The 14608-nt window shown below is 49.2% G+C and overlaps 1 protein-coding gene and 1 long non-coding RNA gene across 8 annotated transcripts in view; one reads left to right on the top strand and one right to left on the bottom strand.

The window, feature by feature from the left end:
- Window positions 1–14608, top strand: part of PLXNA4 (plexin A4) — a 420895-nt gene that overhangs the window by 49539 nt on the left and 356748 nt on the right. The gene's annotated exons all lie outside the window — the stretch shown is intronic.
- On the bottom strand, window positions 3088–6247 carry LOC140609293 (uncharacterized). Of its 3 annotated transcripts, XR_012011191.1 has the most exons (3): window positions 5659–6244; window positions 5070–5165; window positions 3088–3473 (listed from the first exon to the last, which is right to left on the bottom strand). It is a non-coding gene; the product is annotated as an uncharacterized lncRNA (long non-coding RNA). The 3 variants fall into 3 exon arrangements; XR_012011190.1 differs by lacking the exon at window positions 5070–5165 and having other exon boundaries at window positions 5659–6247; XR_012011189.1 differs by lacking the exons at window positions 5070–5165; window positions 5659–6244 and adding an exon at window positions 3719–5038.

Raw genomic sequence — 14608 nt, 5'->3', positions numbered from 1 at the left:
AAAGTGTTTTTGAGAAACAGAAGCCAGCATACCAACATTTCCCAAAGTGTGTACCATGGAACAGTGTTCCTAGAGATAGTAGTAGGTGTTACGCAATCAAGGATTCCTTGGTCAAACACAGTTGAGAAACCTTGGTTACCAATCCTACAACAGATGTCTTCATCAAAGGACTTCTCGGGACTTTTAATACGCTCATGTGCCTCTTGGCTCTCCAAGAGGGTGATTTGGTGTTTCCCAAACTTGATTAAGCAGGGACCCTTTGTGGGCAGAGCTTTGGGAAGGATTGATAATCTTCACTGGGTTGTACCAATATAATTGTGTGGGTTTGGAGTTGCAGGCGGGTGGAGGGGCATGCTTTCATCCAGTAAGCTACGACAGGCATTTGTCGATAGCGGTTTCTCATTTCAGTGCTTCTTCCCATTCTCATCAGTGTCTATGAAATGGCAACTACAAACAGGAGTTACTTAAAATCCAGATGAGTACTTTTGAAGGGGAAAGATTTTTTTTTAAAGTTAAAAACCATCTTAGCCCACATGCTATATCACAGGTGAGCTTTGAAGACATTGTGCTAAGTGAACTAAGCAAGACACACAGGGGCAAGTACTGTATATCTCCACTTATATGAGGTCCCTAAGGTAGTCAGATTCATAGAGATGGGGGCACCTGGGTGGCTCAGTCCATTAAGGATCTGTCTTTGGCTCAGGCCATGATCCCAGGGTCCTGAGATCAAGCCCCGCATCCGGCTCCCAGCTCCACGGGGAGCCTGTTTCTCCTTGCCTTTGCCTCCTTCTTTCTCTCTCTCCCTGTGTCTCTCATGCATAAATAATATCTTAAAAAATATAAATTCATAGAGACAGAAAGTAGAAGGGTAGTTGTCAGGGGCTGGAGGGAGGAAGGTTTGGGGGAGTTAGTGATCACTGGGGAACTGAAACCCTTTTCAGTCGGGGATGATGAAAAAGTTCTGGGGATGGATGGTGGTGATGGTTGCACAAGAACACGAATGTACAAGAACGTTAATGCCACTCAACTGTACACTTAAAAATGGCTAAAGTGGTAATTTTTATGCAATGTCCATTTTACCACAATTTTCCAAAAAGTTATTAGAAAAAAAATCTTGTCCTCGGTCTGAGTTCTTTTGATTTGGTCTGATTTCTGTCAGACTCTGGCCATCAGACCTTTGCTGGTTTGTGATCACTGAGTCCCCAGGATGCCCTTTAGAACTTGAGTGAGAGCTCTCTGCTAGGAAGTCTCTGGCTGATGCCGATTATCCCTTGCCATGTTTATTCCTTGAATAATTCCTTGAATAATTTTGGTTGGAAATTGATGAAGTTTACAAATTGGTCCATACTTCGTAACCATTTGTAATTTTCCTTTAGCAAAATTGAAATTTTGATGTGATAGTTATTTTTCCACCAAACCTAAGTGTAAAATACTAGGTCCCCGAGTAAAATATTTTGTAATTTTTATTGGCATCATCTTCTAGCTGAGGTCATTGGTGCACCATCTGCATGATCAGGGGACTGTCACAAGCGAGGACCCTGATGAGTAGGGGGCTTTCTGTAGGCTTAGGCTCAGGACTCAGCCTCATTTTATATTTCATTGAGAATCAGCTTCTCATCTAGAAAATAAGGATACCCTTAGCATCCTCTTGGGAGTATTTAAATAAGGTGCCTAATGCAGACCACACAGCTGGTTCTCCAACTACCTCCCTCCATTATTCCCATTTGCATCAACCTGGGCAGGGCCAGCTCTGCGGATGACCTTGCCCTTAATGCTCCAAATGGAACTCTGGACTTGTTTGTTCCCCTGCAAAGCCGTCCCCGTATCAGTAACGTGCCACTGCTGTTTACCCAGTTCAGTTGCTCAAGCCAAAATCAAGGAGGTGTTACAGCTTTCCCTCTCTCTCTTCCCTCTCATTTCTGTACTCACCAGCAAGCCCTGTTGGAGCAGGTTGTCTGTTTTCAGCACTGATGCCTGACCCAGGCCACCCATCACCCCTCAATGAACTGCAGGTCTTCTCTTCCACCCACAAACCATTCTCCATCAAGCAGCCGGACTGAGTTTGTGATAAACCTGACCTTGTTTAAAACCTTTCCATGGCTTCTCACACCCTTTGCAATGAAATTCACATTTCTTCCCATGGTTTTAAATATCCTCTGTCATTTGCCCCCTGCCTTCCTCTCTGACCCCATTGCTCACACTTCTCTGCTCACCAATGCCTTCCAGACCCTCAGCCTTCTGCCTTTTCCTTGCCAAGTCTGCTCCTCCCTAGAGTTTTTGCATTCACTTTTCCTTTGATCTCCCCAAATCTTTGTGTTGCTGCCTCCTCCTTGTGATTTATTTAGCCCCCCTGCAAGCATCACTTCGGATAGACCTCCACTGGTCACTCCAGTTGGGGACCCTGCTCCCACCTACAGTTACTCTATATGGAATGACTTTGCCTCCCTTTTTTTTTTTTTTAAGGTTTTAGCACTGTCTGAAAATAATATTTTTTTCTTATTCATTGTCATTCTCCCTATTAAGTGTAAGCTCTGTGACATCAAAGACTTTTTTGTCTTATTCATTGTGTACTCTTAGAACCTGGGTTCCTGGTATGTAGTAGCAGCTGGGTAAATGTTGAACAAATGCACGAATGGACTTGGGTCATCTTCCCTGTTTTCTGATTGGCCTCTCTCATATCATCCTTTGGCTACCCAGGGCTTGTCCAGTTGTGCCATGTCCCTGGGATGAAGGAGAGTTATCTCTCCTTCACAGGCAGGTTACCAAGGCCTAGCAAGGTGATGGCACTCCAAAGCAGTTTGGTTTTTATGCACAAATAGGTTAGAAGGCTTTCTTCTCCTCCCACTTAACAACTACACATGGGTTGTGGAACCTCCTAGATTTATCTGCTCTCCTACTTTTGATATACAGTCTTCGGTGATGATGTCTGATGGATGACTTTGTGGTTTACAGGGAAGCATTGGATCTGTCAGAAGACTTGAGTTATAGACATGAATAGCACGGCTTTGGGGAAGTTAATGACATTCTCTGAGTTTCTGTGTCCCCATCTGGACAACAACAATCATGGGTTGGATAGTGATGAATATATATTTTTGGAGTCATGAGTGTTTATTGCTTATGAAGGAGCTTGTGGAAGGCAAGGTTTACACACAAACAAGAGGTGGTGGTGGTGGAATTTCAGGCCGTGTAAGAGGAGGAGTGGGTGGAGCTGGCAGGTGTTTTCTTCTCTCTATGCAGCACTTCGTGTTTTCATCTACTGTGCAATGTGCGGGGCAGACTCATGAAAACGGTGAATCTGCTGAAAGGCCTCCTGGGTTTTGCAGTGGATTCAACCCTCTCTCATACCTTAGATCCATCTCTTGGCCTTCCTGCATCCCCAGTGACACAACTTCTGTGTATCCAACATGAATCATCCTCTGGCTGGCCTTGCCCTGGATCCTCGCAGCAATATGCCCCATCTGTATTCTTGTCACCTGGACAGAGAAGAGAACACAACTAATTCATAGGAGTGCTAGCGGAGGACCCCAGTCCTGTCAGGGGTGCAGGCAAGAGGGCCTGGAGTTGATGTTGGGGCAGAGGTTGACTTGTTGAAAACCATGTTCTGTTGCTGCTTTACAGTGATGGATGCCTTGGAGAATGGCATCGAGGGTCTTCACCATTCTGTGCCTTACTTGTGAAAGGGCAATGGGATGGGGGATTAAGATTTTCTGCCCCTTGCCTCATAAGTTGCTGGTATAAATGCAGAGGTAGGGTGAGGTTTCAGCAGAGTAGGGTGGGCAGAGCAGGAATCAAGAGTTTAGGCATGTGTTAGTGAATTTAGAATTGTTGCCCGAAATCGCACATCTCTTTGGTCGTTTGACTCATAGGCGTGTGCCCAGCAGGTGGGGAAGCAGTGTGACTCTGTGGTACATGGAAATAAGCAGGGGGAAGGCCACCAACAAGCTCCTTGGAAGGAATAGCATACTATCCTAGCATGACTTGATCAATACTAAACATTTAAAAGTTCCGTGTTGTCATGGTGATGGAATTATTTCCAAACTTTAAGCCAGAAAACCTACTATTCGGCTACCTTGCTTATTTCCAGGTCTCAGTATCTGGCCCCAAAACTTTGTTGCAATCATTCTGAGTGTGGTATTTGGTTTTTTTGTTTTTGTTTTTTGTTTTTTTTTTTTGAGGTAATATAGCTCTGTTCGGCTTCCGGCTGCAAGGGAGACTTCTGCCAAGATTTGCGGCACGCAGCTGAAATATGTTTTGTATTTTATGAGCTTTGGCTCATCGTGGAATTAAATAGCACTAATTACATGAATATAGACCAGCAAGGGAGACAACTGTTCACTTCCTGATTTTCCCTGGAATTGAAAAAGAAAGGGAGGAGGTAGAAGGACAAGTAGGGGACTGGGGAAAGGGCCCTCCCACTAGACGTTAAATGACAACAGAAGTACTGTCATTTGGCCCAAACACATGCCCAAAGGGCTGCCCCTTCACAGTGCCACTCATTGGTGGAACTAGTGACTTCCTTATTTGGAGACTGTGTGGGTGGAAAGGGGGGTGGCTCTGATGGGGGCAGTGACAGGGCCAGGGGTCAGGGAGCCACTGGGGATCCAAGTGCCAACTGGGGGAGATGCTGAGGCCCAAGGATTTGAGAGCAATGGGCTCCCAGCTGGATTCCCCCAGCACCCTGTATTTAGCATCCTTTCCAGCAAAGTCTAATGAGAGATTTCACACTTGTCTAAAGAAGGGAATCTTCATTCCTGTTTTCATTTGTTTTCTTGCTAAAGGGAGGGAAGGAAATGGACAGCATCACTCTAGCACGGGTGTAAGTTAAGCCCTTGGTTGGGGTGGGGGAGTGTCAGGGCCTAGAGGACTCTTGCCTGCTCTTCAGAGAGCTGTTGTAGGTGGAAGTCTCCAGAAGCCGGAAGAAGTGAAGGCCCCTCCCTGAAGGGTTAGCTTGCTTGCTTGGACCGGGCTCAGTGCAATGGGCCAGGACCTGAGCTGACAAGGTGCATCCCACTCCAGCCTCCCTTATTATGAGAGACAAAATAGGCTCAAGGAGGGTGATTGAGGCCCACCTGACAGATGAGTGTCCTGTGTCCTCAGAGGGCAGGCTGTGGAATCCAGACCATGGCAGGCTCTCCCAAGGCACCCCACAGCTTAGATGTAGGTCGCTACAAAGCCAATTTATGCAAAGATGCAAAGAGCCTCGAGAGAGAAACTTCAGTACCAGCCTTTTGCTTTTTAGTCAATACCCCTACCCCCTGGAGTATTGTAATGGGCACCATCATGTGACTCTACTGCATGCGACTTTGGTGGAACCCTCCCAACATCAGTGGTGGCCTGCCTTCCCTGAGGACTAAGTGCCTTACTCTTGCCTCTCCTAGATCTGTCCCAACAAGAAACTTGGTGATCTCTCTTGCCTCAACATCCTGTTTCCAGAAACACCATTTTACAGGTGGAGAAACTAAGGTTTTGAGAAAGAAGGGCAGCAGGACTGTGACCAGGTGGGATGACCATTCCTGATGGGTGACTTTGGCTGACACATCAACCACCCCCGACTGTGGGCTAAGGAGATCTGACTTTTTCCCCTGGTCGAGAGAGGAGGGGAGGGTCTGGAGAGGAGGAGCTTGTTGAGGTGAAGCCATGTATCATGGTTTTGCTTACTGCTGCCAGGCTGGGAGTCCAGGCAGAGAGGATGGCAAGGCCATGGGAAATGTGGCTGGAAGAGCTGTCCCTTCCAGATGAAAATCAGGCCTCTGAGCAAGTCTTCAATCCACCTCTCCCCAGGCCATGGCCACCAGAGGAGCTACATGGAGCGATGACTGTCCTCAGGATGTGGTAGACTCCCAGCACCTCCCCTGGGACCTGAGTGTCCACCCAGGACTTGGGGGAGCAAAAGTACCAGCAGACACTCCCTTCATCACAGCTTGGGGGTGTCCTGAGCACCTCCCCATGACATCTTTCCACTTCTGTACATCCAGAGGCAATGGGGACCCTCAGAATGCCAGCAGCCAGCCCCCCCTGGGCAGAGCACTCCTCATGGGCTGGGCTCTGGGTTGGGGCCGGACAGAGTGACCACACTGATGCCAAGTCCAGCCGGGGCATCTGACCCCAAATTCCTGGCCAGCCTGTTTCTTTAAATGAGACGCTGGAAAGTTGACGACTCTGTCCTCCCAGCTCAGGCTGCTCTTGAGAATGTTGTGTTTTTAAAGCCTCACAGCCAGACTTGGAGTAAAGAGAGTCATTGCTTAGCGACTCCCCCACCCGGAGTGCAGTGTCTGGAACATAAAGGGCTGCTGCGATGTAATAATAGAGTTCCATGTTGGGCTGCCTGGGCTCGCCGAAGCTCCCGCTCAGCTCTGCTGGGAACACGGCAGACTTGGCCAGGGAAAGGTGGTTCTGTCCCTGGGGGGCTCCCTCAGGGCCAAGGACGGGGAGGCCTGGTGGAGGGGAAACCATAGATGGGGGGCCTCAGGGGTCCAGGGATGCCCTAATCTCTGAATGGGGCGGCTCACACACTCACCCTCCTGCAGAGGCTTCTTCTAGGCTCCTTCCAAAGGCTCTGTCCATGGTAATCACGGTTCCCCAACCCCCCTTTAATCAACTGGGAAGTAAGGATTAAGAGGGCCCGAGCTGCTGAGCTTGGTGCTGAATTTCCTGGGGACCAGGGCTGGTTGCCTGGGCACAAGGACTCTGAAGCCTGCGGCCGGGTCTGCGTTACTCTGCTTCCCCATCCCTCATGCCCCTCTCCAGCCCTTCCCCCAGCCGCCAGGGCCACATTTCTCATTGCTCAAGAGAACAGAAGCAGAGCGGAGGGAAAGCGGACTGGACGGATTGACTCCTAGGCTCACGGCCTGCTCTAGCTGTTGCTGCATTGTGGTTGTGCACTGGGTTATGGCCACGCTGACCTTTCAGAGTCCCCCGTGCACACACGACTGTCCAATGACAGTGCTGTGACCTTCTCTTGGGAAGACAGCTGCTTTGACTTGATTTTTCCCCCTAGCGGTCGTGATGGATTGCACTGCGACATTCACACCCTCAGGCCCTTTTCCTTTTATGAATGTAGCCCTCATTTCTAGGGCAGCGATGAGGAGGAGGGGCAGGGGGCCGCGGGCCCATCGCAGGCTTCGGAGGCACCACTGCACAACTAGGCCACAGACGTCCCATGTAAATAGTAATTCTTCAGAACAATAAAATAACGATTCATGCCTCCTGCTTCTGGAAACCAAGAGTTTAATGTGAGAAAAGCAGGCAGTGGGACGCCTGGGGGGCTGGGTGGTTGAATGTCCACCTTCAGCTCAGGTCGTGATCCCAGGGTCCTGGGATCGAGTCCCACATCGGGCTCCCTACAGAGAGCCTGCTTCTCCCTCTGCCTGTGTCTCTGCTTCTCTCTGTATGTCTCTCATGAATAAATAATTTTTTTTTTTTAAAAAAAGAAAAGCAGGCAGGAAAAATACTGGTTAGTTAACTGAGGAGATTACAGACTCAAGTGGGAATCTGAAAAGGGCATTTGTTCCTTTTGCTAATTTGGATCAGTGGCTGTCTAGTGTTCCTTGAATTAAAATGGGAGAGCTGTGCTGTGTCCCATCCCCTCCCGGCCCTCAGCAGCACACACGTAGTGCCTCCCCAGCCCTCAAACTTTGAAAGGGCCGCTGAGGAGCATGAAGATTTTTCTGCCTTATGGACAGTGGCGCGGTCATCTCGTACCTGTCTAGGCAGCTACTTGCAATCTGGCTTTGGGAACGAGGAGGGGGCCGCTGGCACCTAAAGGGAGGCCCCCTAGAGGCACCCTCGTGTACTACAACGATCAGGGCCCCCACAGTGCCCAGCCTGGGCTTCGAATCCCTGCTCTGCCGCGCTGGCTGTTTCTGCCTGTGTTAGGGTGTTGCCAACTGCTATGACACACACATCCACCATTTCAGAGCCTTGTTCCAGTGATGGTTTCTTTCTTGCCTTGGCGAATGAGTGCTTTCATCTCTAGGCCCCATCCTCCCATAGAGCCTCAGACTCCTCTTTCTCCAACTAATGAAAGGCTCTGTAGGGAAGACATATCCTTGTCTTACCGCTTTGGTGTGGAGGTGGACCCATGACGCTTCTTCACTCTTCACAGGGTCACACTGGATACTGTGTGAAAACATAGAGGCTGGGGCAGGTGGGCCGTAGCTGGCGGCCACCTCTTAACCAATAACTTCACACCATCGGCCACATGGATGGGGAAGCACACACTTTTGGTGGATCATTAGCTTCCTGTCCTTCAGCCTTGCCCAGACAAAAGCTGAACCACGTCTAGTGTGGCACAGGAGAGGAGGCTAGGGGAGTGAGTTTCCTGGTTTGTAGTGAGTGCAGAACTTACCATGACTGGAGATAACCTCAAAGACGGACAGCGGGAGGGTCCTATAAGAGACCACCAGCCGCCAGAGGGCAGGGGTACTGCTGTCTTCATCTTCTTCTTTTTCTTTTTTAAAAAGATTTATTTGTTTGAGAGACAGAGAAAGAGAGAGCATGGTGGGGGAGGGGCAGAGGGAGAATCTCAAGCAGGCTCTGCACTGAGCACAGAGCATGAGGCCCAATCCCATGACCCTGAGATCATGACCTGAGCTGACATCATGACCTGAGCTGAAGTCAAGAGGCAGACACTTAACTGACTGAGCCACCCAGGCGCCCCGAGGGGGTCTGTCTTCTGCATTTGAGTATCTGTACCCCGTGCAGCCAGTTCAGAGCCCCTCACGTGGTCCTTGCTCAATCGACATTCATTGGGTGAATGAAAGAATGCATGCTGATTCTAGCAACCATGTCTCCTGCATCATCTAAGTTTTCCTCAATGCAAGTTTGTTTTAAGGCCCTGCTCTTTCTCCTCAACAGAGTCTGTGCTGATTTTCTCTGCTGAATAAATGATGGTTCTCAAAGTCCGATTTGTGGATACAAGGCAACTTGTTACAATATTCCAGCCGGTGGCCTGGCAGTTTTTGTTGTAAGTCCTGTATGAAAGATATAGTTCCCCTGATGCATTTGAAGTCATGCTTTAAGCAGACAAAACTGAGTATTTTAAGTAGTTAGAAGCCCTGGACCAGAGCAGGGTAAAACCAGCATTTTAAATTTGGTCACTGTTTCAGCAAGTGGCCCAACGCCAAGATTTGCACTGTACTTTTGCTATAGGTGATCCCAGCTGCCATTGCCGACACGCTGCAGGGGAGTAGGCATTCATTTGTTCATTCATCATTTATTCATCCATTCATTCGTGTGTTCTCCAACATTTATTGGAGCCTGCTATATATCAGGCTCTGGTCTTGGAACTGGAGGGAATAGTAATGAAAAATATATAATTTCTGATCTCTAGGACCTCATATTGTTAGAAAGGGGACAGCATTAATGGACAAATACAACGGAGTTTGTAAAATGTGAGACGCTGGTGGGCATTCATTCCTCTACTAACATATCACAGGGGCTTCCTACATCAGAGGCAGGGCCAGAGATGGCTTCTTTGAAGATAAGATCCTAGATGAGGTGGGGATCCCAGGGAAGTGTAAATCTCCTATGCAGAAGATGCAGAGGCATGGACAGGTGGCGAAGACACATCCGAAGACACATGCAAGCACAGCCCTCAAAGCAAACGTCCAGCAGACAGAGGAGCACTGTGTTTGATTCTGAAAGTCAGCACATGCATACGCGTACACACACCTTTACACACCCAAATCCCGCCTGAGATAAAGCCTCACTACTTGCAAATTCTAGATTAGCTCTGTGGCCAGTGAGACGCGGGGATCTCTGGCATGCTTACTTTTCCCTGTGAAAGAATAGTCTATTAGAGAGGATGTGGTGAGAGACACTTTAGTCTTTTGGCTCAAAGGCTGGGTTTTTCTGTGTATGGGTTAGGATTCTTTCATTAACAAATACCAGAACCCACACTGGCTTATGTGAAAGGGGAATTTTTGGCTCGTGTAACTGGAAAGTGTAAGCATAGAGCTGGCTTCAGCACACTTGATCCAGACATCTGTGTGATGTCACCAGGACCTGAGATCGAGTAACTTCCATGCTCTTGCTCAGCTCTGCTCTCCTCAGTGCTTGGGCTTCATGCTGTTCAGGCCCCCCTGCCCACCTCCCACCCTCATGGCTATAGTATGGTACCCACGATTTTCAGGTGCATACCTCTCCAAGGTCACAGCCAATGGAAGACCTAGAACTTTTTCCTCAGCACTCTCATCCAAAGCCTGTGGCCTCTTAGAGATTCTGACCAGACTAAGTATCCATCCCTGAACCAATCCCCGTGACACTCCCCCTCCCCTGCTGCCCTCACTGCTCCACAGCTCTGTACTGATTGGTTTGGACCCAGTCATGTGTTCTCTCTTGGACTGGGGTGGAAGCCATTTTCCCAGAAGCTTTTGGGCTGAGAGAGGATGAAGAGGTGGATCCCTAGAGGATAAATGATTGGTAGAAAAATAAAAGATGTCCAGCATCTTTAATAGTGTCTTTCAAACATTTTGTTGATCACGCCTGTATTAGCGTTCTCCAGAGAAACAAAAACTGTGTGTGTGTAGGGAGACAGAGAGATTGGTTTTAAGGAATTAGGTCGTACAATTGGAGGCTCCAAATCTAAAATCTGCAATGGTAGACCCACAGACCTGAGACTCAGCAGAAAGCCAAAGGGGTCTGCTGGCAGCATTCCCTCTTCCTCAGGGAGGTCAGTCTTCAACTGATTGGATGGCCACCTTATAGGGGGGAGTCTGTTTCACCCCACTCCCACTGATTTCAATATTAATTTCATCTGGAAACATCTTCACAGAGATACCCAGAATAATGTTTTTCTGCATGTCTGAGCACCATAGCCCAGCCAAGGTGACATATAAAATTAACCATCTCAGCAACTCACAGTACGATACGCACTTACACCACACTGGAGCACACGTATATATGGCTGAAACCAAAGTGGTGCTAAATAGTGGTTATCCTTCCTAACTGTGACATAGCCTTGTTTTTCCCTTCTATTTTATTTCATTAAAAAGCATGTGTGACCCCCTCAATTGGTTTCTGGATTTGTGGTATGTCATAGAGATGGTCTTGTGAAACACCATCTGAGAATATATCTTCAGAATGTTCTATCATCCCATAGCAAAGGTCCTTCCGGCCTGACTTTGTCTTACCTCAGCCCAGACCTGTGCCTGTTCATGCCTCGGTTTCCTTATTTGTAGAGGAGGCATACTTACAAATATTTCTTTTACCTAACAGGGTTGTCGTGAACAATAAAATCAGAACGAGGCAATGTATATGAAACCGTTTTGTAAACTCTGAAGTAATTTCGTGAGGTAATTGCTATTTTAAACTAGTCTATAATAACTTTCTTGTCTACCACTCAGGAACCTGAGAGGATGGTGCTATTTCATGAAAATTAGTTGGAGCTCTTCAACACTACTTGCCACATAAAACAAAGACAGCCCCAATTTCTTTAATCAAAATGATGATCAGCTTCTAAAAATGAGTCTCATCTCCCCTGAGATCATTCAGCATTAAAATCTGATTTTAAAGAAGGGAAAAGGGGCGGTATGTCTGGGTTCGATTCAGAGCCTCTCAGTTCTCCAGCCTTCTGCGACTTGCCCACTCTGCTAGTTCAGCGAGGCCTTTGGGGCAATCTTGGGGTGATTCAGTCACATCATCTGCCTTTAAGAATCAGTGATGGGCTGAATGCCACCTCCAGCACTTTGTTTTAAAGCCATCTAACTGATGACCTGGGGAAGACATGGTGGGCAGGACCTAGAATTGGGAGCAGGGTTTCCTAGGTTGCATCCCCACTTATGAGGACAGAAGACAGATGTCCTGGAATGGAGCTGCCCTGGCAGGCCAGCCTGCAGAGACAGAGCAGCCTCAGGCAGCCCCGGGGGGCCAGAGGGCTGACCGCTCTGCCCTCTGCCTACTTGTGGGGCCGGAGCTGGGGGAGCATAGGCGCTTTGGTGGGGTTCCCCCTGCAGTGGTGCCCGGCAGGGTGTCTGGGGAGGCAAGCTGAAGCCCACACCCCTGCTTGTTCCTTTTTTCTAACATTTCTTTGTTACTTGTTTTCTAATCAGTCCTTCCGTGGAGTGTAAAATGCGAGGCTGGTTATTCCTATCACACGTTACTGTTTACTGTGGGTTCCCCCCTCTCGAGGTGCCACCATCCTTAGATGAGGATGATAAATGTTTGAGATGCATAACTGTGTCTCATTTCAGTATCTAGAAGATGGAAGAAGAGCCCTGGCACCTTTCTGCTCCGTAAATTCATAATTACAGGCTTCCTTGCCTCGCTTCTTGCAAACTGGGAAACTGTTGATTGGCGTGTGGGTCTGTGAGTGTGTACAGTAAGGTCGGGGTATGGCAGGCACACTTCCCCGGTCCCTGCCAGGTTCTGATACAGGGACTGCAGAAAGGTCCCTCCAGAGAGTTGGTGGCTGAGCCCTGACTGGCACCTGCCTGTTTGGAGTGAGGATCACCAGCCCTGCTGGAATTGGGTTCTTGGCAGCAGTGTTCTGAGAGCTGTGTTAGCCAGCAGCGCGTATGGCACCCAAAGAGCAAGCTCCTCCAGACAAAGGCCAGGGAGCAGGTGCTGAAGCGAGTTCAAACAAAGTTGGAAGACTAGGCTGCAGGTGATGGAAAGAGCACTGGACTGGGAGTCCAGAAGCCTGAGCTTAATGCCGCCCCACCTTCAACTCACCATGTGACCTTCTGCAAATCATTTAACTTCTCTGGATCACAGCATCCTTGTCTTTAAAATCAAGGATCGGAAACCTTTACGCTGAACTGCCTGTTTCAGATGAAAAACCTCTAGATTCTTCTCTGATATTTGGATTTGCACAGGCAGTTCAAGATGAGCCATCCCGCGAACTGAGATGGTGCCATCGGGTACCACCTTGTTATCATCATCCTAACCCTGTTCATCTCCTTTCAGTCTTGTCAACAAGAACAACTCTCACTTCATAAGTACTTAGGGCATGCCAGGCTGAAGGCCCTGTGCCAGGCGCTGTCCGTCGTGAACGCTCTTAGAGGTGGATGGTGGTGCCCACCTGCTGCATGTTACCTGCCAGGCTATGCCCTGTGGGTCCCAGGGGCTTGGCTTCCTCCTGCGGAGCTGGTGGGGAGGTGTTACCGGGAGATGCCCTGGGGCTTTTCTGCTTGAGGCCTTATGTGGATTAAAAGAGGCTTCCACGTGCTCTATATTCTGGACTCAGAACTGCGTGTTTCTAGAAGGACTCTAGGTTTTGCGGTTTGATACAAACCTGGGTTTCAACCTAAGCTCTGCCACTTATCAGCCCCTTGCCCTGGACAGAGTTACCGTCACCTCACTGGAGAAGCAGGTGAGAGCACTCTGACCCCAGCAGACAGCCGAGCTGAGCAGGCGAGGGGTGGGCGCGCAGGCCTAGGGACCGGCTGTGGCAAATGACGTGCCTCCTCGCTTCCCAGCCCTCTACTAATCAGATAACAGGCCTTGAGTCTCGGCTATATGTCGAGCATGGGCCTGGCACTTGGACTCACCAGTGAGCATGGCGGGTCCCCAGCCCACAGCCCTCAGCCCCAAACCCAAGTCCTCCTGCGGAGGCTACATCGATGGAAGCGTGCCCCCCCCCCCCCACCCCGGGGGGGCCTGTGCTCTGTTCCTTCAAGCGCCTCTCCTCATTACCACAGGTGTATAGTCTCCACCTGGCAGCGATGTCCTGACAAGGCCCAGGGCTTCCCTTGAGCCCTGTCTCCTATCTCCAGACTCTCCCTGGCGTACCTGCCATTTGATAGGCTTCTGCTACGCTGACCCCTCCCCGAGGAGACCTTCCAGCTCTGCGGGTCCTCCCTTGGTTCTCGGCCAGGCCCTAATGCCACCCACCGCTTTCTCCCTCACCCCGAGCTAGGAGTCAGTGTTCCTCAAGGGACCTGCTGAGCATTCTATGATCTGTCATGCAGCATTTTGCTGTCTGCATAAGTTAGGTTCTGGTGGCACCTACCCGACCTGACCTCAGGTTCTTTGAGGGCCCAATCAGCCTGGCTGTGCTGGGACCCCGCGGCATTCTGCACATGCCGTGTACGCCCTGTGCCAGTATCGGTCACCTGGGGGAGTGAATGAAGGCCCTGGGTTGGCAGGACTGTCCTGGGCCGTGGCTACACAGCCAGGGCTCCTCTTATGTGCATTTGAGCAGGCCTGGGGTTTCTGTCAGGGTTTCAGCTGACAACATCAAGTCTTGGCTTTCTTCTTTTCTTCTGTCTTCATGGAAACTTGCAACTCTCCCCGTGGGGGCTCTCTTGCTCTACCTCTTCCCACCACCCTGTTATTGAGGATTTGGGGGGTGAACACGACAAGTTTCACAAAGCTGAGATGCCCCCAAATTGGATGTGGGCCATTCCTGCCCCGATTTCTCTCAAATAGGAAGGAATATGACACCGTCCTCTAGAGTAGAAATGAAGGAGACTGTTAGGACCGAGAGCTATTTTGTTCCATGGGGAGTTATTTATTTATTTATTTATTTATTTATTTATTTATTTATTTATTTATTTATTTACTGGACCACTTCTCAAACTATTTGTTCTCTCCCTTTAATGAAAACCTCTCAGAGGAGGCCCCAATAGGGGAGGCAGCCAGGATCTGCCTCATTAAAATGACATCA

Source organism: Canis lupus, chromosome 18 (assembly GCF_048164855.1).
Source record: "Canis lupus baileyi chromosome 18, mCanLup2.hap1, whole genome shotgun sequence".
NCBI lineage: Eukaryota > Metazoa > Chordata > Mammalia > Carnivora > Canidae > Canis > Canis lupus.
This window is presented reverse-complemented; position numbering and strand designations above follow the sequence as displayed.